The sequence below is a fragment of the Amphiprion ocellaris genome, chromosome 8 (genome assembly GCF_022539595.1).
Source record: "Amphiprion ocellaris isolate individual 3 ecotype Okinawa chromosome 8, ASM2253959v1, whole genome shotgun sequence".
Taxonomy (NCBI): domain Eukaryota; kingdom Metazoa; phylum Chordata; class Actinopteri; family Pomacentridae; genus Amphiprion; species Amphiprion ocellaris.
In genome coordinates this window covers 22,322,653-22,346,338 of record NC_072773.1, presented here as the reverse complement: position 1 = coordinate 22,346,338, position 23,686 = coordinate 22,322,653, and the positions used below count along the sequence as shown (strand labels likewise).

Below are 23,686 nucleotides of genomic sequence, written 5' to 3'. Positions count from 1 at the left end.
GGCTCTCGATAGGCCTGATGTGGTGGCAGTGAAGTGTTGGGGCCTTGGCTGATTTATTAGCAGTCCTGTTAATGAGACAAGGCAAGACTTATACTTAGACACTTCCTTAGCTTTCAGTAGTTTGGGTGCTAGTCTCTGTCACACATTTAGCTACAAGCGTTGATGCCACAAGCCCAGTGGTGGAGTTGAGATGGAGTTCGAGATGTGAGAGTGAGAGATTTTGGACTCCCATTCGTGTGTGTGCGTATGTCTATGTGTGTGTATGTGTGTTTGTTTGTGTGTGCACATATGTACACATAACAGCACACCTCGGGGAGTGGTGCTGTGCGTCTGTGTCACACAGTGTGACAAAGACAAAGCTCAGGCATTCTCCCAACAGGGGCTCTGCTCTCTGTTTGTGCTCCTCCAGATATTTGTCACTCCAAGAAAATGGCCTCTTCTTTCACCTAGCCAGCTCAGTGTCATCTCTGGTCCTGCAGTGGTCTGATAACCTGTTGGGACTCCACACATCCATCCTTTTGGACTATTACATATATTTCCAGTTTCTGACAGCACTGGCTTTAAGGACGGTTTACTCAGCCAACTTGCATTATTCTGGTTGAATTAATGTGTGAAGACAGGCTGTGTTCAGATAATGTTTAGTGCGTGGGCTCTGACTTTGTTAATACTCTCAGAATACATAAACCTGTACAGACAGGAACTGGGAAGTTGTTCTGCCCTTTGTGGCCTAGTTTCTCACATAAATGGAAAAACTAAAAAGACCAGCCTACTCCCTGTGTTATTGGCATCTACACAGAGTCCACTGGAGCCAAGTGGCAACTGTCAGAGTTATGTGTTGACAGCAAGGCAAGAAGTGCATTAAGATGCAGTTCCACTGGCTATAAAAACTTAGTTAACTACAAAACCTCAAACTTATAGAGAAGACATAGCTGACAATTTCACCTTTTAATTTTTGCTCATGAATGGCCATTAGGGCTTGTTGGTGGTACTGGGGAGAAGCTAGTTTCCTGGTCTTTGCCATAAAATCCACTTAATATATGATGTAAACATTTGCAGAGAGGCTTTAATTTACAAGGCTTTCCTAGCCTGACATCTACCTTCCCATAGGCTATGAATGGCAGACAGGATTGAACCAAGGGCTCGGGAGCAATCATCAAGCAAGATGAAATTTCTTTCAAGGCTGCCTGCATCATTCTCCATGCTCTCGATGCATCTTAATAAACTTTGGAAGAAATTAATAGCAAACTATTGCAGTTTGAGAGATGGACTTGGAAACTAATCAAGACTATTAAAATTACATGCTATTCTTCCTGTATGTTAATGTTGTGGACAAAATATGAGGACTGCTCTCAAGTATAATGGAGTTCACACTTGCCCACTCACTATGAGCTTAATAATAAGCATAGAGTCAAACTATAACCTTTTTGGCATAAACAAAAACATATGTGGAAGCTTTGGAAAATTACATTTTTTAACAGAGCTTTTGTGCTGGATTGCAGGAGATTTGACAAGTGCCCCTAACAAAGTCGCCTGTGGGTGTATGTTAAGTGTACAATTTTGACCTTGAGAGCTTCTCACACATATCTGCCTTATTTCTGCAGCCTGCTATATCAACAAGACACGCCGCAACACACATGGAAGCATTGCCCTCTCAGAATACTGTGATGTGCTTTCTATTTCCAGCATCTCCGCTGGTCAATACACCAGAAAAGCAGCTGTTTTTATTTGGAGTCTCTTCCGCAATTGGCAAATTGCTCTTACAGCTCCATAACATACACGAGTCAAATGCAGAACTCCGAGATACTGATAAGAAAACCCAGTTTTATTATAGCTAATGCATGCAGAATCAACCAAAGGGGAACGGTGAGAGCTAAAGTCAACAACAAGTATCAAAATGACAAGCAAAAAATGCGAAAAGGGGAAGGCTAAAGACAAAGACCAAAAACCGGCAGAGAATCCAAAAGGGGCTGATGCAGAAACAGGACAAAGGCTCAAAAATCTAAAGGGGTAACTAAATTATTGTCCAGCCCACTTAAATGTGCATTCTCACACTGCCATTCAGTAAGCAAGAGTGTCCCATGTCAGAAAAATACAAACATTCAGTGCATTTAATGTGTACTTCATGCACACTTTTTCCTAATACTGCTAATAAGTCCATATCACACAATTTACTGCTGTGTGCTATACCACCCCAGCCCAGTTTTAAACGATAATGCCCTAATAACCTGGTTTAGGACCAACAACGATAACAGACATACAAAAGTTTAAGTTTCTGACATGTTGGCAGCATGAATGTTTCTGAAGCACTGTAATAAAATATTCACATAGCTGTGACAGTCATTTTCAGCTGTGTTTCAGGTGAGGACTCTCCTGAAATATAGGACAACACAGGTTTTTATTCAAGGCAGCACATCAGATTCACTTCATATTTTATTTAGTTTGGTGTACATATGCCCAGCTGAGTTGCCGTGACACTTGCAATGAACACTAAATGCTGCACTTGTAACAGTCACAGTATTGTATGTCCACAAGTCCTAATAAGCTGCTGAAGGCTCAGATATAGTACGATTGTTAAATCATTAAAGTGTGCAATGTACAGTATGCAGTAACATGAGTGTAAGAATTTACTGGAGCAAAATCATCGTGAGTCACAGACACACTTGCAGACACTGATGGCTTTGGTAGCAACTTGGAAGAAATTGTAGCTTCATCCTGTGAGTTTGTCTGTGAGCCTCCATGTCTTGTAACAAGTATTATTTTCCAGATTTAACTGGTCTGTGAGCAGCAGAGCGAGTTCAGGGTATGAATATGAGAGTTTGGAGGGAAGAGAAAACACAACCAGGAACTGACTTAGGACTGCAAGGCCACATGGGAGCTTATAGAAATTGGACCATAACTGCTATTGCACATACTCTATATAAACATACAGTGCAGACTTTGTCTGGGCTGAATTTTTTTTGCTCTCTTGTGTGTTTTGTTGTGTTTGTGCGCACATGCACACCTCGCAGCCTTGGAGGACCTGAGTCATGTCCTCTAAACACCTCACCCCTAACACTGACAGAGCAAGGTGGTGAGAGTGGTGATCCATCACTGCTGTAACTAGCCTGTGATTGAAACTGTGACCCATCATGCACAGTCATGTTTACTGTATGCACATACAAATGACTTGGCCTTTGTCCTCAGTTCAGTGACTGCAGGAGAGGATCAACAGCTATCCATTTCAGTTTACTACTTTATTTAGAAGGAAGAAAGAAAGATCTGCTTTTATGCATAATTCACATCACACCTTCTCAATGCGGAACACAAAGAGATGACATAATTTGAGCATAAGCTCGTTTCTTTTACAGGAGATTCTTTACATCGTTTACTTTGGGCTGTAGCTGCTCTGATTCCCCAGCCATTCAGTGCTTAATGGAGGTTCTGTGGTTATTACATGGGCCAGATTTAGTGCACAGTGAGGACAAGTGTTGTGGGTGGGTCAGGCTGGTGATGTTCAGTAGATCTGGCAAGGGAGAGGCTGCAAGTCCGGGAGCAAGGGGCCTTCTGGGGCCTGCGAGAGGCAGCCTTGCATGGCAGGAGTAGATGTCAGCGTGTGCTGCTGCTGTCCTGTCTGCTCCGCAGTGCTAGCTCAGCAGCCCGTGTAAACCAAGGCTCTACTCTCTTTCTCCCCCCTCTCCTTGTCTCTGCCTAATACTGTTTTTTTTTCTTTTTTGCGATACTTTCTCTCTTCCTGCCCTTTTCTCTACTTCTTTCATTTGTCAGTCTTTTAATTCATTCAGTAGACTTTCCACTATCCTCTTCGACTCCTGCCTCTCTTTCTCCTTGCCTCCGACCCCCCTCACACTACTGTCCAAGTCCACAGTCCAGACGGACAGAACCTTGAGTTGGGCGGTAATGCTCCCTGTTCCCTAAAATTGGAGCGCAGGGCATGTTGCGGCATTAGCGCTTAACAGGCCGTGAAATAGCAGCCTGCCTTCCTGACGTCTCCCCCATCACTCCAGGTGAGTTGGCCAGACGGCTGGATAAATGAGCAAGCAGCACCCACATCAACCATCATGCATTTGGGGCACCTGAGGAGAAATGTCCATCAGTAATTATCTCACCACACCCTGCTCTTACCAAGTTGTTCACCAGCTCCTGACCATGGCAGACTTCCACAGGGATCACTCTAATGAGGATGTCCAATGACTATTTATCAGTCCAGATTCATGGTCATGCCAGGTTTTGATTGGCTTTATTGTCCCACAGAGTGATGTCATCTTTATATTCAGGATGTATGTCTTATAGTGTGCATAGCTCTAGCATCCCCTGGCTTCTCACTGTGAAATAGCAGAGGCCTCAAACACATCTGCTTTGACAAACTCCAACTGATCTCTCTCCTGCTTCTTGTCAAGCTTCTACCCCAATGCTACCACCTATTTATAGCTGATTAGCTGGTAATGTGTGCTCAACCACCATCTCCTTCACTCCTCCACCTCTTCTATCCTATCTTCCCATTATTCCTAAGCTTTAATAAACTCCCTCAAACAGAGATCGATTTTCTCTTAAGTGAAGGTGGCAGTGCCTCTGACTTATTTCATTACCACAGGCTAATTATACCGATTGAAATGAGCTTCTCTTCTTAAGGTGTGCTGTGCTGCTCTGTGCCCCCATGCTCCCCAGACTTTAATGCCAGTACAGTTCTCTACAAATTCCCCAATTCCCATTCCTGCCTCTGTTCCACCCCACCATCCCTTCACCCAACCCTCTCACCCTCCACCACCTAAATAATCAGCTGGTGCGTCCTTAGCCCCCGTAACTTGTCATTTTATGTTGGATCCACCCTAATGTGTGATTTCAACTGTGCAACTGTGCAATGAAGGAAGGTAATGGAGCATGCTGGTGGCTCAATCGCCTCTGTTCATTGATAATAATGAAGACAAATGTCAAAACATTAGTTGCTAATGTTGTAATGGAGTGGATGCTACTGGATGTTTGCTGGATGCTACACTGCATTGGCTTTCAATATCTCATGACCTTCAACATTTCACTCCTCTTTTTACAAGTAGTCTATCCCTTTCTTTTTTAACAAATCAAACATTTATGTTTTTCGTCCATTTAAGCAAATTAATATCTGAATTCACATGGCTCTCTTGAGGCACAGCTTTGTGTTCCTTTTTCGCTGCTCTTTTAAACTTGGTAGAAAAAAAATAACATTCTACAATTTCATGGCCACAAGTTATAATGAAACTAGCTGCAGATCTGTGAAATGGAGTTGCTTTGGGTGTGTGTATGTGTTTTCAGTAGCAGTGGTAACAGTGATTTACAGATGCAGTGGCTGATATCACCAGATTGTGAAGCCAGATGTGAGAGGGCACTAAACAAAGCCCTGTTTCTGTGAGGAGGTGACACCATGCATCCTTTTACTCCTGCCCCTGCTCCAAGTCAACTGTGAAATTAAGATCAGATTACTGATACAGGCGATGCCCTCAGCAAAGAATAAAAAGTTAGTATTTTACATTTTTATTCAAAGTTAAATGCTGTCTGCTAGACAACAGTCAGTTGTCTGCTCTGTAAAGGCAGTAAATTGATTACTTTTTGCGTCGTGTTCTCTCTTCTCCTGGAGACTGCCTTGTTATTCACTGTTTTTTCTATTGCCTTAGAACACATTAGTTCTTCCCTTTTGAATTACCTGATAGTGGAGGAGTTAAGGGCAATCTGTGAGTGATATTTTAAAGAACAGTTTCCATGGTTATAACTCAGCTAACCTTCAACTCTCACATAGAGTAATACTGAGTGGCTGCATAGGCATGAGAAAATGGTTAAGTTGCTGGTCTTCTCATTCCAGGATAATACAAGGTAAACAGAAACTTGGAAAGAGAGAATAAATAAAGCTCCATGGCATAATAATGAACAACAATCAGTTGTTACAAATTACATTCTTATTGAGCTCTTTGTTAGAAATTGCTGGATTTAGCTTTAAATCTGACCATGGACAGTGGGTAGGGTGCTGGGGCTGGTTATCTAAAATGGATACCCTTCTTAATTATTGTACATTTTTTTGTTTATCCTACACATTAGATTAAAGCCGTGATCCTCGTCCCAGCATAATGGCTTAATGGGGGTTGTTATGTTGTTATTAGCGACTGAACCAAAGCCTTCCCTCATGAACACCTTACCCTCAGCCTTGGGAGCGTCCACTTTACTCGTGGTTTTCCTTTAAGCCCATAGTAATTAGTTTTCATCTCTTACATCTTACAATTGCCAAATCACTCAGCAGCAGTTAAGCCCTCGGTCTGCCTTTCATGCTGACCGTACTATTACCATTTCAGTCCAGCAAACCGTTTTTAGAGGCTAATTCTGTAAAGGTTGCTGTAGGGAGTGAATATATAAGGAGCTTGTCAAAAAAACTGTGCATTATCGACAGCTCCCGTAATTTAATTTACCACTTGTTGCCACGTGTTGTGGTGTTGTCATGCTGAGGCATCTCTGCAGGGGTGTTCTTTTTTATTGGGAAGGGGAAAGAGAAAATGTCCCCAAGAAAACGGACAGAGAAATATTTTAATTTGGTGCAAAATATGAGAACTCTGTCTTCCATTTATAGACCGGGCTTTATTGAGGATTCCCACTGCAGCTCCCCACATCCCTCTTGGGTCTACTGAAATAGGGAGAGCTGTGCAGCAGCTATAGTCCCTCTTTGCTCCTGTGGTAAAAACCAATTCAAAAGAATAATGGATCACAGTATGAAATTAAGTTGACTTGAAGCCATTAGAAAATCTGCAAAAAAGAAAAACTTTTGAGATAGAAACAAGGATGCTTTGTGTTGTCACACATTTCTCGTTATCCTTATTAATACTGCTTGTGCGACAAATCAACTGAGTTCGAAATATGTAACCTCCTCGGAAATAGTAGAGCAGAACCAGCACCCGATATGCAAAGTGGGGGCAAGAAGTTTGTAGAAGGGGTGAATAAAACAGAGCACTTCAGGCGGTGAGCAGGCTTTGCATGACTCTGTGGTTTGCACCAGTGTGTGAATTCTGCTTTTGTTTGGTCTCGTGAGCAGAACACAGATCCCTGGGCAACAAAGGGCCTGAGTTTTATGTTAATGAAAAACTTTCACCAAGGCTTCTGCCTTCTACCATTTCACAGATCCAGGCCAAAACACTCTTCAGAAATTCATACAGCACAGAAAATTCCACTACCAAGTGATAAAGAGCACACTGTTATGTACTTAGGGCCCACTCTGGTCTAGATCTCAGATCGTTGCTGGATGCAGTTGATTCACTTGAATTAAAAGGTAGGAGTTCAAAGAAAAGCAAGTTGTTTCAGCATCACTTTTACTCTTACCTCCCTTATGGCACTCCTTTGCAAAATCTGCGTTTTATGATCTACACCCAGCTTTTGGCAGGTTCACACATTTCTGTTGCCATTTTTGTCTACAGGCCAGGACCAAAGGGTCAGCTGATGTCTGAGTATAAAGTAGAATCAAAGAGTGGTTTTGTTTTCCTTAAAACCTGCAAAATGTGTTACACTATATTGCTTGAAGTGTCTTGTATATTTCTTCAGGATATGCCTTTACTAAGCTTGCAAGTTACCCTTTCACCTGAACTTTATCTGCTTCCGTTTCCTGTTTCTCTGTCTTTATTACCTCCATCTCCTTCTTCTCTTTGAAAAAGCCACTTAGCTCTCTGTTGATATGAAGCTATTCTTGTAGTGAAGGCCAGCCCCTATGTCAAGAGCAGCAGTTTTCCTTTGCAGCCTTGGTAGAACCACCTCGTCTTCACCAAACTTGGTTCTTAAATGTCTTACAGATAGGGAGGGCAATGCTGGTGCTGGTGTTTAGGACTGTGGGACAGAGGAGGCAAAGGCTTTAAGGAGGAGTCACCCAGTGACATTATCTTCTCTTTACTCAAAAAGCCTCAGTTTCACAGGAGATTTTCTGCCTCATCTGCAAAAATATTTTCCTGTTGACGTTTGCAGTGAGATGAATTTGCTACACTCTAGCATCTTGCTCATTGGCCACCTTTATCGTTCTTTTTGCTTGGCTATTTATTCTGCTGCCTATGGCCCATGTATTATTAACCAGCAAAACAGAGGTTTAGATATAATTTGCTGCTGTGTTGCATTTAATAACTACAAAATCAAAATGTACCAATGCTCTAACATTCACTCTTCAAAGGAGGTATAATGAGTGGAACCGCAAAGTTCAAAGAGAATAGTTAAGTGTTTGTATAGAATTATACTGGGTGAGCAACTGCGCTTTCCTCAGAGTGATATTGAAAGGTTTGATATTTTACATGAAAGGGTGCTAAAGAGGAGTTTAACACAGGAAACAGCTTTAACCCTTCTGCTCTGGGCAACACAGGAAATACTAATGCAGATAAAAGTCTCTTCATTAGTGATCTGTTAGTTTTGTCAGTCATAACGTTGTGTCTTCCTGCCTTCTATTTCTCTTATTCCTATCATATTGTCTTCTGTTTGTATTGCACTCTACATCTCTCTCGTTTTCCACTCCCTGCTGATACATCACTGTTAACCTTGTTTTTTTCACAGTAATCTGAATAGATGTTAGCTTCTGTGTCCTCTGCAGCGCATGCATCTTTGTCTCTCCTTTTTTTCTTCAGTTTTTGTTGATTTTAAATGCTGATTCTGTTAGATTTGCTTGTTGTTGCTGTTTAGATGTTTCGTCGTTTTTTTGGGGGTTTTTTTTGATAATGCTGAAATGAAAGGCAGCCGCAGACTTCTGTGGATTTCTGTCGCACATTTAAATTTGAAGAGAGAATGAGTCATTTGTTTAAGCCCAAGGGGGTGCTAAGCTTGTTCTGCATTGTGTGTCGACACTGGTCCCCTGTTACTGTCACTGTCACCAAATAATGATGCATGCATGCATGTAAACAGATGCACTGACACACATGTGCACTCTCTCTCACGCATGCACACACAAATGATTGCATCTGCGTACATGTTTAGTTTTTCTGAAAGACTCTCTGGGGGAAAATAGTGTTATTATATGTATATATGCCATGTATGTGAGTGAATTTCCTTGCCGAACATACACATAAACGGATTTAGTAAAACCTCATTTCATAAATGGAGCCTGTTATTGTGAGAAAATTACGTTTCAAGATACCAAAAAATCTCCTATGTGATAGATGGAAATGGGAGAGATAAAAATGAATCAGAAAAACTGTAAACTGTGGAAAATAAAAGACTGATGAAAAGGAGAGGAGGGAGCAGGAGAGGCTTAGAAGGTGGATGGATGGTAAGGGAGGAGGGAGGGTGGGGAGGTAGGGAGAGGCGAGTGCTGAGTGGAGAGGAGAGAGAAAGCCGGAATGAACGATATATAGCCCCTGGCAAACAGAAAACAATTGTTACACTGCCTCCCATAACCCACCTCAACCTTAAACAGCAGATTTTTTTCACTCAATTAATTTCTACACATTGGAGCAGGGGCCTTGGCTGAAGCTGGGCTTTTATGTGCTTCTGCTCCTGCAAGGCCTGTACACCTCTCTTTCTCTCTCTCTCCCTCAGTCCTCTGTGTCTCTCTCCACCTCTAGCTTTCTTTCATTAGAAAATGAACATTCTGCATTGGAATGGACGGGAACACTTTGAAAGTTGAAGTCTGAATAAACAGGGAATGCTAAATATATTTTTAAAATAGCACATGGCACGCAGAGAAATTGATGAAAATTTTTCTTTGAATCACTTGTAGGACAAGAAATACCTCTTAAACTAATCAATATTTGCAAAGGCAGTAGAGCTACATGAAAACTTTGAAATATATTTAAAACTTCCACTATTTAGCTGAATGTCTCCTTGTATACACTTCTTAAGTGATTTTCATCATGCACGATATGTAAAGCTGATAGAGTGAGAACATAATCTTTGAGTCATCTTTGAATGTTAATTTAAATCATAAAATCCCTTAAGAGGTATTACAGAAGGATGCCTAATGGGGAAAGATGATTTTTCACTTCAAGGACTAATAATAATAGTAATAATAATAATAATAATAACCAGAGGACCACAGGAGCAAACGGGGCCACAGTGGCCCTGTGTAGACAGCAGGTTGACTTGCCTGAGGCCAGAGAGAGGGAGAGCAGGCAGAGACAGATGGACAGATAGATAGGGGAGGGCATGACTGAGCTGTGTCTGTGTGTGGTGAGTGAGGGCCAGTCGGAACAACATGAATCATGGCTCCAGTTGAGAGAGGAGGAGATCAGATCAATAACGGCCCAGAGGAGGGAGAAGAGTGAGAGAGAGAGAGAGAGTAAGAGGATGAAGGGAGGACGCAGGAGGTGTTCATCACTGGACCACCCCGACTCCCAGCACGCTCACCTTTTTTATCTCCAGCTATACAGTTAATGTATTGACCGGAGCTCTGGTTAATTTTCTGTGTGACAGCATAGGTGGACACAGACAATGTGCTAATGTCTACATATGGCTCTTTGATTTTTCAAATGAAACCATGTAAACTTTGCCTTTGCAAAGAAAAAGACTCAGTTCACCACTGCAAAATGTCAACCTCACCAGACACTCGTTAACTATTCAAATGGAATACTAAATTGGTTTAGATTTATCAGTTGATGTTAGAGTAAGTGTGTGTTTTTGTCTTACAGCAAGGGGACTAAAGCTCAGTAGTGGTCATTTCTTGTTAAGTGACCAATGTGCCGAAGGGAGAGGCCTGTTTTACACATGTGTATGCCAAGAGCAGCTCCAGAGGTAGAGGCTAGTGTTGGAGAGGCTGTCTGGATGTTTAAGCGTGCTACACACATGAGTGTAAGATGGCCAAGCTCTTTTTTTCCACCATTGTACTGTGGAACAGGCAAGCAATTTTTCTCATCCCAGCTTTTTTTTTTATATAATTTGGTCGATAAAGGTGAAGGACGTTTCTTCGCTATTTCTCCCTCCTGAATCCCTCCTCCTCGTACTCTCTGCTCTGTCTCAGAGTGAAATCCAGAGATAAAGCTTTGGCGGCGCTCCATGTTTAATGGAGCTTAATCCCACAGATTTAAGATACGGAGCTGTGAGGTAATTCCCTCATGCCCATCTTCACTAACACAGAATGGTCATGTGACCACCTAATTCTGCCCCCTTAGATACAGACAGACAGATGGACAAACGGACAAAAGAGAAAAACGAATGTAACATAGCCAAGGACAAATGTGGGGTTTTTTTGTTGTTTTTTTTGCAGTTTATCAGGAAAAGGGCTGTGCTTTTCCGCGGGATCACTGAATGCTCACCATCTCATTTGCTGCAAAACCAGCCATCTTCCGCTACTTCAGCCATGCCTGGGTAAAATGTGGTCATGTTTACTTTGACTGGTCAGTTAACCTCCCTCTTGAAGAGGATTTATTAATTAATCTGCGACATAGAGACGAATCTGAGCCAAAGTGATGAGTTTGGGGAGTCACAACTGAAAGCTTAGTGTCCACAGACAGGACTCCAGCCACAGCATCACGTCAGGATGCTTGGAGAGAGTTAAGAGGGGTTGGCTGGCTTGAGACTATTTGGAGAAGCCATGTGCGGGGAAGTATTATACCCACCAACAATCCTCCTTAAGTGATGAGCTGACACTAAGCAATTTAGTATTCACCCTGCCAGTGAAAATATCTTCAATCCGAGCACATAAAGCTCCCTTGGCAGGAAATATGCCAAGCCCTCTTCTTCCATCTGACTCTTTTTTGTTTCAGAATAGCCACTGTATGGTTCAATTTACCCCAAGACATGCTTGTCAGGCCCGCTTGACATGAGCTTCGGTGTCAATGTGTAAAATAGTCCACACGGATGATTGCAGAGCAGCACTGGTTGTTAGCGGTAGTGAGTAGGAGTGAAAGAAAGGAAATGTGCATGTTTCCAAATGTGGCCGTTCTTCACACACTTGCTAAAAATTATGTTGAAAGCAAAAACAAGGACGCAAGCAGCCCCACTTATTTAATCAGCATTAGCATAAAGACTATGTGGACTACATGCAACTCCCCACAGATTTCCCTGTCCGCTCTTATTCCACCTTTGCTCCTTTCTCTGATTTTCCCCCCCCTCCATCCTTACCAGCCGCTACATTGTTCTCCTGCTTTTTCCTGTCTTCTGCCCTCCTTTCTTTGTTGCCTCTCAGGTAAGACACCTAATTGTCACCGGAGTAGAGGCAAACAGCGGAGTGAAAAACACAGAAACACTGTATAGTTATTGTCCAAAACAAAAACAGCAGGCTTGAGTACTCAGGAAAGCCACATACACAGGCATCAGGATGTCATTGTAGAGGGGCAGAGGCTGAGTGTTCGGAGCACTGTTTGTGGTTGTTTATGTGCGTGTGAGTGTATGTTTTTGGCAGGTGAGGGGGCGCATCGTCCTTTAGAGCTGCACTCTCCCTGGCACTGTCACTTCAAGGTCTCAATCGCTTGCCATTCTGGGCCCCAACCACTGCCAGCGCAACCGATCCACCTCTGCCAAGGTCCTCTTCATCCCTCTGCTACTGCTCTTCTCTCTCCTTCTTTGCATAATTACCCAGGTAATTGTGGAGTAATTGACTGCATCACCTGCTCCTCGGAAGCTCTGGCATTGTTTAATAAACAGCTGGAATATACGCCACATGTTGTTGGAGAGCAAGAGGAAGAACATATTGGGGGCAGAAAGGGAGGGCCGGAGACAGGAAAAAAGGTAGGAGTGCTGAAAAAAGTTGGGGAGTTTAGTCTGAAAAGGAGGTGGTGAGAGTGTACGCATGCTAATTTCCCAAACACAGAAGCACATATAACATTTTTTAGGCAAGCCCTGAACTTGTTTTGCAAGGTGAACATATTATTACCTATGGAAAGATTGATGACTGAGAGAATAATGTGAGTGGGAGATGGATAGATTTAGAAATGCAAGGAAGAGAGGAGGCAACAGAAAGTGAGTGAGAGAAAGTTTAAAGCATGAGAGAAGGGGATCCAGGGGTGCTGGTGGTGGGGGGGTGGGTTAAGCAAGCCTCTCAGGGCTAATGACATTAAGGAGGTTTGATGAATCGACACCCGCTGAGTGTTATTGACGTCCCTTGAGCCTGCCCAGGCAGAGGCAGCCTCCCAGGCCGCGTATTGGCTGGCCCTGCTCCTCAATTAGACTGCCTGATTAGATTCCCTCGGTTGTGCCCTCTCATGGGGTGAGCAGGGTGGCATGATGGATGTGATGGGGAGGATTATCAGAGGGGGGTGTCACCCACGCCCCGCCTGGGGGTCACTAGACGATGGGTTTGACCAGTTGTCGCAGGGGCATGTAGGCGGAGGGCAGGGGGCGCGATGCAAGTCGCTTATTGAGGCTGTCAATCACTGCCGCTTACAAGATAGACGCTGTGTCTCTGCGCAGAGATGCACAGGAGTAATTACTATTCCATCTCGCTTGGCATCTAGATATATGAGGCTGTTCACAACCACTGACCTCGTGTGGCAACCCTTCGACATCTTTGAAATTGTTTGAAAATGCTCAATTTACATAGCCTGTCCTTCATTCACTAATCCTTCGAAGGGGGACTCGAAATGTAACTGTGCGTAGATACTGCTGATCTCTAGGTTTAAATTAGCATACCAAGGAAATGTGAACAATGGTGAATTCTTGATTTTACTGTCGTCTGTGTTTCTGCATTAGTCTCTTATGTTAAAGACATTGGCAAGGATATGTCCTTAACCCTATTTTCTCCATATCCTGGTAGTGACAGTTTCATACATCCATTCATCAACATCTTGGCTCTTGTGGTGCAAAAAATGGGGCAAGTCAGGTAAGTGTCCCAATTCAGCAGTTTTGAAAGGCAGTAACTAATGATATCTCAGGAACAGGGGCTGCTGCTGTTACCCTGAGAACTTTCCTTCCCGTTCTATTGTGTATTTGTGTGGCTGGATAGCTAGCTAATGGCCTGTCTCTGATGAATTAGGGGGTCTGACACCCTGCAAACACACTCTCCCAAGGTCAGAGCAGCCCACAGATTACCATATCCAGGGGCTTTAACAATCTAACACAGCCTCAAGTCAGACAGATGACAATTGAGTCAAGCACACAAGAAGATAAGGGAGTTGGTGGATGTGTGGCGGGGGCTTTGGCTCCAAAAGAAGAAATTGCTTTTAAAGTGGAGAAAACATGCCATGATATCTGCCGCTGATGTCCCCAACAGTGGCTGTGACGCCAAGTGTCCATTTGTGCATACCTCTCAGTTAAGGCTCTCCTTGCAGTTGTTCTCTCGATAATGTTATCCCTTTTCCTTATTGAAAGCTGATATTCAACGCTCTAGTCTGTGTTACAGTCCGCTTATACCCAGCAAAGTGCTTAGTGAACGGGCTGTCCTTAAGCACTTCCATATTTCTTCACAATTGCACGAAGTTGTTTTCAAACACAGAAGGTATAATGCTCTATTATGCTGTCTAACACACTGTATAATTCATTACATCGATTTATAACTAACTGTGATCAATGTTTCAGTCTTGTTGTCAGGTGGATGTTGCTGCAAACATGTACAGTTCAGACCGCAGGTATTTGGACAATTGCCTGTTTTTTTGTGCTTTGGCAAATGCAATTTGAAAGAAAATAGTGAATACTGCATGTGCCAAATCTTAGCTTTAATTTGAGCAGGTTTACATCAATCTAGAAGGAACTTTATGGCAGATATAGCCATGTTAACACAGTGCCGAAATACTGATCTAAAGCAATTAGATACATGGCTACTGAGTGATGCTCAGGCAGCTATGTGCTGTTTGCTCATGTACAAAAGAGCTCAGGTTTGATTGAAAGTTGAAAAGTTGAGACTTGCCATTTCGATTGAGTTGGAGGTCTGTCAGTATGACAGGTGAAGAGTTGGCCGTGCAAGTAAAGAGGACAAAAATGAAGATCAAATATGTGTGTTTTTTTTAACTGTCAGAGAGCTATCAAACACAGGTAGTGTGCCAAAACCCACAGCTGGGTACATTCTACAAAAGCAGGTGTGCGCAGGAAAATTAAAAATGGTAAACAGCTTCAGCCTGGTAGACTGAAAAGTGTTAAGTCTTGTGGCTGACTGGAAAATCTTTTGCTTCATTTGCATGCAGAGCAAGTGAAGAATGCTCTCGAGGAAGCACACTCGATGTTCCTTTTCAACAAGTAAAAGAAGACTTTATGAACATAACCTAAGAGGGTTCATCACAAGATGTAAACCTCTGATAAGCCTCAAAAACCGAAATACGAAGTTGCAGTTCAATAGGGTTTTGTAACAAAGTTCTATGGACTGATGAAAGAAATTGCAACCTCGATCAAAATGGGGAGGAAAAAAGGCTTATGACCCATCTCATCTGTCAAAGATGCTGTAGGTTCTGTTATAATGTGGGCATGTATGGCTGCCACTGAAACTGGCACGTTGGCATTTATTGATGATTTCACTGCTGACAGAGGATGAATGCAGTTATACACATTTGTGTTTGGATGCAGCCAAATGCATCAAAATCATTGGGCGGTATTTCATCATTCAGCAGGATGTCAATCCAAAACAGACTGCCAAAGCAACCAAACAGCTTTTAAGGATGAAAAGGTGGTATATCCTTGACTGCCTGAGTCAATTACCTGATCACAATCTGATTGAGCTGCATTCCACTTTCTGAAGGCCAGGATAAAGCTAAAAATGACAGCAGTGGAGACCTGGAAAAGCATCACCAGGGAAGATGGAAAGTATCTTGTAGAAATATTTTCCACAAAATATTGAAAAATTTAGATTTTGTATGACCTCGTGTATATATCCAGTTGTTTTTGAGACCCTAAACTTTGGGCATGCTGTTTTAAATAAGCTTTACCGACCACACAGTTCTTTCTACATGGACCCAAATTAATCGACTTTACAGTTTAATATCGAAGTTGTATACAAGCAAATAAATAGATTACAAATGTATGAAATATCTTTAATATTTGAGCTAACGTGAACTCTATATATGTAAACCAAAAATAGAGGTATGCCTACACACACACACACACACACATACACACATGCGAGTCTATGCTCATGGAAGCAAACTGTTACACGTAAGGGCAGCCACACATCCACCCACACAATTGCCATATGTGTCTGCAGGGAGCTGGCTAAAATGTCAAGCTATGTGCATGGCTGCCTCCTGTCGACGCCTCTCTCCTTATTTCACAGCAGCACCTGGTGGTGACAAAGAGCACAGAGTGGAGAGACTCCCCAGGAGAGGAGAGGAGAGGAGAGGAGAGGAGAGGAGAGGAGAGGAGAGGAGAGGAGAGGAGACATGAGAGGAGAGGAGAGGAGAGGAGAGGAGAGGAGAGGAGAGGAGAGGAGAGGAGAGGAGAGTCGAGTCCCTAGACAACAAAACCCTCCCTTTCCCATTATGTTCTACTTGCCTGTCAATCCAACTCAGGGCTGCTTAATTTCACTTTGAATTGACGATGTTCGAGCCTATGCCAAAGTTTGAGGGATTTTAGACGTAGTACCAAAGCCAAGGAGCATAATGAATGAAAAGCCCCTTCCCAAATTGATTTCAAACTAAATCAAACCCTGGTATTCAATTATCTGCCAGAGCTGCCACTGAGGAACTTTAAAAGTTGTATAGGCAGAGAAAGGGGAGAAAGTGAGGAGAGGGAAAGAGGACGGTCGGAGCAGAATGCAAATGACTCCATCCCTGCATGGTGTCAGAACAGGTGGCCCAGTGGTAGCGCTGGGGCTGATGAATGAGCTGTTGAAGTGGAGCCCATTGCTACCTCTAGCTAGTGGCAGCTCCAATTCTGCCTAGTTAAGCATTTGGCCTCCTCTGCCAGGAAGGCTTAATTGAAGAAATCATCACAGGGACAGGGACAGATCTGGTGTTACTGGGACCAAATTGTCTGTCTGCCTAACCAGACTGTAACATCATAATAGTGTGATACTATCCATCCACTAATCACAAGGAAAGTATTTCATCGCAGGATACCAGACCAGGACAAATTTCCTTTTAATTATGTTGCACCCAGTGTGAATTGCTTTAGTTGAGTCATAAGTTAAAGGATAAAGCGTGTAGAAATTTCTCCCACTTTTTGCCAGTCTTACCCATTAAAGTCTAAAGCTAACAGTGAATTTGCTACAGTCAGAAGCTACCACTTTATGATCTGTTTGTGTAGATTACTGGCTCCCACTGCTGCTTAAAAAATCCATTAAAAACAGCTCACAGAGACATACTGCTGCTTTGACTAATGCAATACATCATTGCTGAACAGCACATGTTTTGCCGGTTTTCCTAACATGCCTTTATCACTCAGGTAATTACTGCTTTAGTATCATTTAATACAGTTTTACACATGCACCTGGAAGACAAAAATGTTCTTTTGTGACATTTGCAGTCCTGCTGGACATTATTCACTCCAGACAAGCAGACCATGAGGCAGGGAGCAGAGGGAACACAGCCGATTGGTTTATCTTAGCAGAGACCGGTGACTTTTTCATTGTATCAGGGAGTGAGGGTAATTATTGGTAAATTACAAAAACCTGTCCTGTCAGCGATATCAAGCAGAAACCAATCAACTCATTGACACCGCAATTGCGTTCCAAAAAACAAGTAGCCTTTGGCCCCCTGCCGCACCTGCGCACAGTGTATCGAATGTCTGGCCTAACTAATGAACGACTGAATGCAATTATAATGTACTCTCTCTGAAATCAGGCCTGCCATGGTGTTAATTACATAATTACTGAAGATTTCAGCTCTATGCGGGAGGGTGGAGTGTCAGTAGAGAGAATGGAGCACACAGGGAGGCAAGTTGCTTTGCTTTCAGGGATGAACTATAGACGCTTCTTTGATTCATGATGCCGGCTTTGTGGAAAATATCGCCTTTGCCAAGTTAATTTTGAAAAGGCCAGCATATTTGGGCAGAGACAATCAGCCTGACCTTTCTGAGAACAACCCCAGTTTTCACTCTTTCACCTATTTTTTTCTTCTGTCTTTTTCATTTCATTTCCCTTTCTTTCTTTCTTTCTTTCTTTCTTTCTTTCCTCCATTCTCTACTTTCTCTCCTCTCTCCATTTGATAGGGTTGATGTGTATGTCCTTGATGGTAGCATCTGCTAATAGACTCCGCCACTGTTTATCAACACATCCCACTGATGAAGCGGCCTTCCCGCTTCTCTTGGAATATTTGTAAAAATTTATTGGATGCTGCCTCTATTAGACGCAGGCCTTTGCTGGAAAGCAAGCATGCTTCTAGTTTAGACGGACAATTGTATTCTCCTGCTTGTGTACTTCACTAATCAAGGCAACACAGATGACTTTGCCGTTGTTCCGTGTGCAGTTATATCATGCAGATGATTGGAATATCAATTCCTTCCACACTTGCAGCCTTGTGGCTAATTTGCAATGGCTATATATCAAATGTGTCATGAGAGTGGGGAGCCGTATTTCCTTTACAGAGAATATAGAGCAGAGTTTGTCATTTGCCATTCAATCCCTGCCTCTCCCTGGTGCTATTTGCAATGAAAACCAAGGCTGTGTGTGTCTGTAAAAGAGAGAGCAAGAGAGAAAGAGTGGAAATAAATGTTAATGTATTTATGTGGAGTGTGTTTGAGAGGATTTGTCGCAAGGATCTGGGGCTGCAGACAGACCTGGTATAATGGGGCCAGGGCACCCCAAACAAGATGCAAAGGATTATTCAGCACGGGCTGAATAATCACAAAGCATCACCACTATTCCTCACCCTAACCCTCTCTCCATTGCAACCATTTCAGCCCCGTCACAACCCGCCAACACTGCCCGTCTTATCCCTCCATCCTTCACTTCTCTAGCTATTCACCTGTCCCATGTACGTACTGCCAACTGAGCAAACTCTGACGTGACTTTTTTCTAGGAAATGAAAATAGTTTACCTCCTCCCTGTTCTCTGTTATACCTCGACCCGCTGCCTGCTGCCTCAGTAGTCTGATGTTTTCACAGGAAATTAGCCAGACGTCCCCCGAGGTGGATCTCGTGCATAGCAAGATATCTGCCTGTCAAGGTGTTCTGCGGCTTTTGCATTCATTTGCTGCTCAGTGTCTCTCTCGCTCTCCTCCCCCCCCTTCTTCTACCTCTCCATCTGACCCCTGAAACTACGCTGTCATCTCAGCCTCCTTCCATCTGGCTCATCCATCTGATAGACATCTTAGAAAGGCATTGTGACATTTTCTTCGAGACCTGACCACTTAGCTTCAAACTCAAAAGGGAGTTTCAAGCCCTGTCTGTGCCACAGTTGGACAACAGCGTTTTCTCTTTACTTTATCCAAAGAAGTATTTTTAACATCCACAGACAAGTCAGACAAGTGGTTCCTTCATTAAGATACCAGCTCAATCAATTGTTTCTCCCTCCCATTGTTTCTGTCACTCTAAACAGTTTGTTGGTGTTGTCCTCCGTTAAAGTGTGACAATTACAATGTCAGGGTGCTGCCTTGAATTCCCACCCGTATTGTGAGTGTTGTGCTCTCGCCCTGGCCGTACAGGGCTTGACATCACTCTCGAGAGGATTAATTGCTCTGCCATAAGGTAGTCTAGCCCAGTCCCCGGCTGCACCGTGGGTATCAGAACTAAAATACTCTTTGACCTGAGGCACTGTATTTATCACACTTTGTTTTATGACCCCATAAAAGAGTCCCTTGATGAATTTGATAGGCTTATGAAAACATTTCCATCCGGACGAGCTGTAACGGTTTCAGAGGGACAGACCTGTACAGTATCTTTCTCCATCACCATGTTCTGCCTGAGGCCAGCCTGTAAACCAGTCACAGCACTTCATTCCATTCTTGCTCAGCAAATTTTTTGTGTTCTCCCAGTTGACGAGCGCCGTGATGAATGACTGGCAAGCTGAATGGTGGCTGAGTGACTGATCAGGAGACCACAAGAGGTGATGAAAATATAACAATGGTATTAGAAGCTTAGGAAAATCATTTGTATATATATATATATACACTTTTTAATTGCTCGATAAACTGCCTGCTTCCTGTAACTCTTTCTTGGGCCTTCTTGTGTCCAGATTGGTGTGCCCATTTTCTGAGTGATTATAGGCGACCTCTCCTATCATCACTTCAGCCATTAAAGGACCCTTGGGTTCAAGTAGTTGAGTGAGTCATTGAAATGGGTCAGATTGTGGCCCATTTTCGCCCCTCCACATGAGAACAGAAGGTGGATGTCATTCACAGTGGGGGTGCCCAGGGAGAAACAGCACCTCTCGGGATCTGTCCCCAGTAAAGAATCGCTGAAACAGGGAATTCAGTGGCCCAAGACTTCTGCAACACAAAGGACTGTCCTCCTGCTCTGGCACACAGGGGACACAGTCAGCAAAGTGCCTCTTCCAGCCTAAGACCAGAGCACTGGATTCATTGTGTGTCTTTTGTACTCTTTGAAACTCTGTCCCGCTTTTGCAGTTTTTTTTTTTCATTTTGTTCAACTGACACTTGAGGTGTACCAATGAAGGATGCCACTTTTTTCACTTTTTTTTTAAAAAAGGCCATTTGTGGATGTCTGACACAGCATCTTACAATTGCCCACTAAAGGGTCATGATTGGCTTAAAAGAAAAAAAGTCAGTTGTCTGGTTTTGGTGAAGTGGACAAAGCACTCTTAAGGCAAATAACCAAGTCGGGCCTGTGACATCAAGGCTTTTAAGATGTAATGATCTGCAGTTTATAGTAATGTCTGCTTGTTTGTTGTCTAACTTGATAATGGAAAAGTGTTTTCTATGGAGGATAATGTGGTGCTCTTATCAGGGTAGATTTCAAGGCAGTTATGTTCTGTTTGCTGGTGGACAGGTAGATCACATTGCTACCATCACTAATCCTCTGAATGGGTGCTTTGACCGCTCAGCCTCGCTCTTCAGTGCATTAAGTCTGCAATGTCAGAAAAAAAAGTGGGGAAAGAGACAGACACAGCACAGTCACATGCTAATACATGTACAGCGCAAACACACAATACTTATGCAACAGGACACTTTTGAAGACTGACTGCCAGAGCAAGGGGGAAAGTGGCGGAGGGCTTAGGGGTCTCCCATGAGCTTACACCTCCTTATTCTGTTGGTTGTCCCATGAAATATTAACAGTGGCTGCCTCCCCTCTGAATAAGCGAATAGAGTAGTAAAGGGTGAGGTCTGCCTCACACAGTGTTTAATGCATGCCCCTTAGGGCTTCTGCTTGGTCTGAAAAATAGGGCCTATTCTCTGTTTGGCTCTTACCTTCTCTCTTGTCTCCCGCCTTTCTTTCTTTTTTGTCTTTCTGGCTTCCCACCTTTCTGTCTGTCTTTTATTTTTATTAATTTGCTGTAATATATTATGACTCCTAATGTATTGTTATATATTCTCAAGCTCTTTCAAGCGTTCTCTTTTTTTTCTCTCATCTCCTAAAAGAAGAAAGACAGACAGAGAGCAGGAAAGAAAAGAGACAGACTGTGAGTGGTGGGATACGCTGCGCTTAATGTTATCAGATGGCCAGTGCGTTGGCTTCTCCGCCTCAGCCCCGTTGTCTGTTCGCTAGCTGTCTGCTGAAAGGAAATGGTTATTGTATGGCGATCTCTGTTTTATGAGGCATGCAGGCGCTTTCTCATCTGTTTGCTGTTTTTCACCTGACACCACCGCAATCTTTCCCCCGAGTAGCAGACCAGCTTTTAAAAAGTGACTGTAACAAAAACAGCAAATAGCATGAATACATTAAACAGAAGCCCAGGTGTGTCCTTTTTATTGGTGGATTTTGGGCTGTTATACAGTTTGTAATACCACGTCACACATGTTTCAGAGCAGCAGGACACAGAAATGTTGTGCACCGTGAGATCTTTCTGCAGTGTATTTTGTATTTGAATTTTTATTTTGCACCATGTTTGAAAAGTCTTGACAGTGGCAGTCATATGGCCAAGGTGCCTCCCTGTTTCCATTCAGCCCACGTGAATTTGCACGCCAGTTATTTCCTAATCCACAGCCATCTGGCTGTAGATGATTGAGCGCCTTTCCAGAGCATCTTGCAGTACGTTCATTTGGCACCACCCAGTAAAAAAAAAACAAAAAAAAAACATAATTTAATTAAACCGAAAGAATATCATTAGGGTTCTTAATGATGATTAATGTCTAAATAATAATAACATTTATGAAGTATTAGAGTATTGTAGTTCTGGTTGAATGTGAAATTATTCTTTCAGTCCAGGTGCAGGACTTTGTTATAACAAATAGCAACCCTCATTACTCATATCATTGGCTCCTGTGTTAGAGATTCAGGCACATCGGGAATCCATTTTATCTCTCCACTGGATTCTTTCTTCTTTGTAAACTATAGAACATTCGGCCATCCACTCAGCCCTGAAAGCCGCTGACAACAAACTCTTTATAGTTTTCTTCCTGTTGACTTATTTTCTTACTTTCCTCTCACTCCTTTAAAACAAATGGCAACTACAGGAAGCAAAAGGAAAAAAAGTGCTGAAAAGTTGACATTTAGCTTAAATGGAGGTGGAATGGGCCACAGGGAAGCAGCTGTAACGATGCAGGGGAGACACGGGCTTCTTTTCTCTTCCCATCCCGCTAAAACAAGATTTATGACCTCAAGAATACCATCATATTTTAGCAGCTGATGTACACTGTGGGTGGTTTATCTGGGATTGAGGGCTTTGCTGTTGAGCCCATCACTATGGGGCGTCTATGACTTACAATGGCAGCGTGCAACAAGACGTAACAAAAAGGACGCTGTGTTATTGGTCTGTGATGTTTATTATACCTCCAGTCCACCATTTGACACTTTTCTCCACAAGTAGAATCATTTGTATTCATGTTTCTTCTGTTTGTTTTTCTTCCAACTTTCAGCTCACAGTCTACAATAAGTCAGCCTCTCTGTTCTATGACTAAAATTCCTCCTAAAACATTTTTCTGAAGGAGCAGAGGGAATCATGAAGCATAGAATGAGGGATCTTATATTCATCTGTGCCCCCTGCTTTGCGTGTCATTGCCATACCCTTTTGCTCTTCCCTCACCACTTTCCTCTGGCAGCGTAATTGACAGGCTTCAGCAGTTAAGACCTCCAACAGCTCTTTCTTCATTTGGAGACACTTTGTCGGTTTTAATCAGGCCTTTAATTGGCAGGCTGGCAGTGGGTGAGTGGCACCAGGGGCTGGGGCATAGAAGGGACACTGAGATAGTCACTAGTGCTTTTTTTCCCGTCTTTGTCTCGTCATCCTTCTCTGCTTTTTCTTCCCCCTCGTTCTGACTCTTACTTATTCCCACTTCCACAAATATTAGGTCATAAATCAATATGTTTATTCTCCTACTCCATGTTTTTATTTTATACCTTTGTACTATCTGTTATCCCACAGAAACACACTGTTACACATAGATAGAAGAGTGTGCTGATGGCATTACTGAGATAACAAACATAGAATAATCCTAAACATAATACATTTCACTCTCTTTATCATCATCTGTAAGTGTGTGTGTGTGTGTGTGTGTGTGTGTGAGCAGTAGCTGGAGACCCTGTGGGTTCTGTTGTATTGTTTTTAAACTGGGCTGCTATGTGTGGCTGATTTTTGAGTCCTATATGGCAGCTAGTAGGACAGGCCAGTATGTGCCGTGCTCCTGCCAGTGTTGCTGAATCTAGGACACCAGGACTCTTGTCTGTGATTCTCCCTCCCGCTGAGGTGTTACTAATGCCAGGGGACAAACTAGAGTGGATTGAACAAGAGTGAAAAATAGGTGGTGGGAGATAGAGAGAAGTATAGATAGGCTGAAGAAAGAGAATATGTCCCAGAATTCTTTGT

The 23,686-nt window shown here is 43.0% G+C and overlaps 1 protein-coding gene across 6 annotated transcripts in view; it reads left to right on the top strand.

Moving 5' to 3' along the window:
- The window catches only part of camta1a (calmodulin binding transcription activator 1a), a 283,696-nt gene that overhangs the window by 158,631 nt on the left and 101,379 nt on the right, over positions 1–23,686 (top strand). The gene's annotated exons all lie outside the window — the stretch shown is intronic.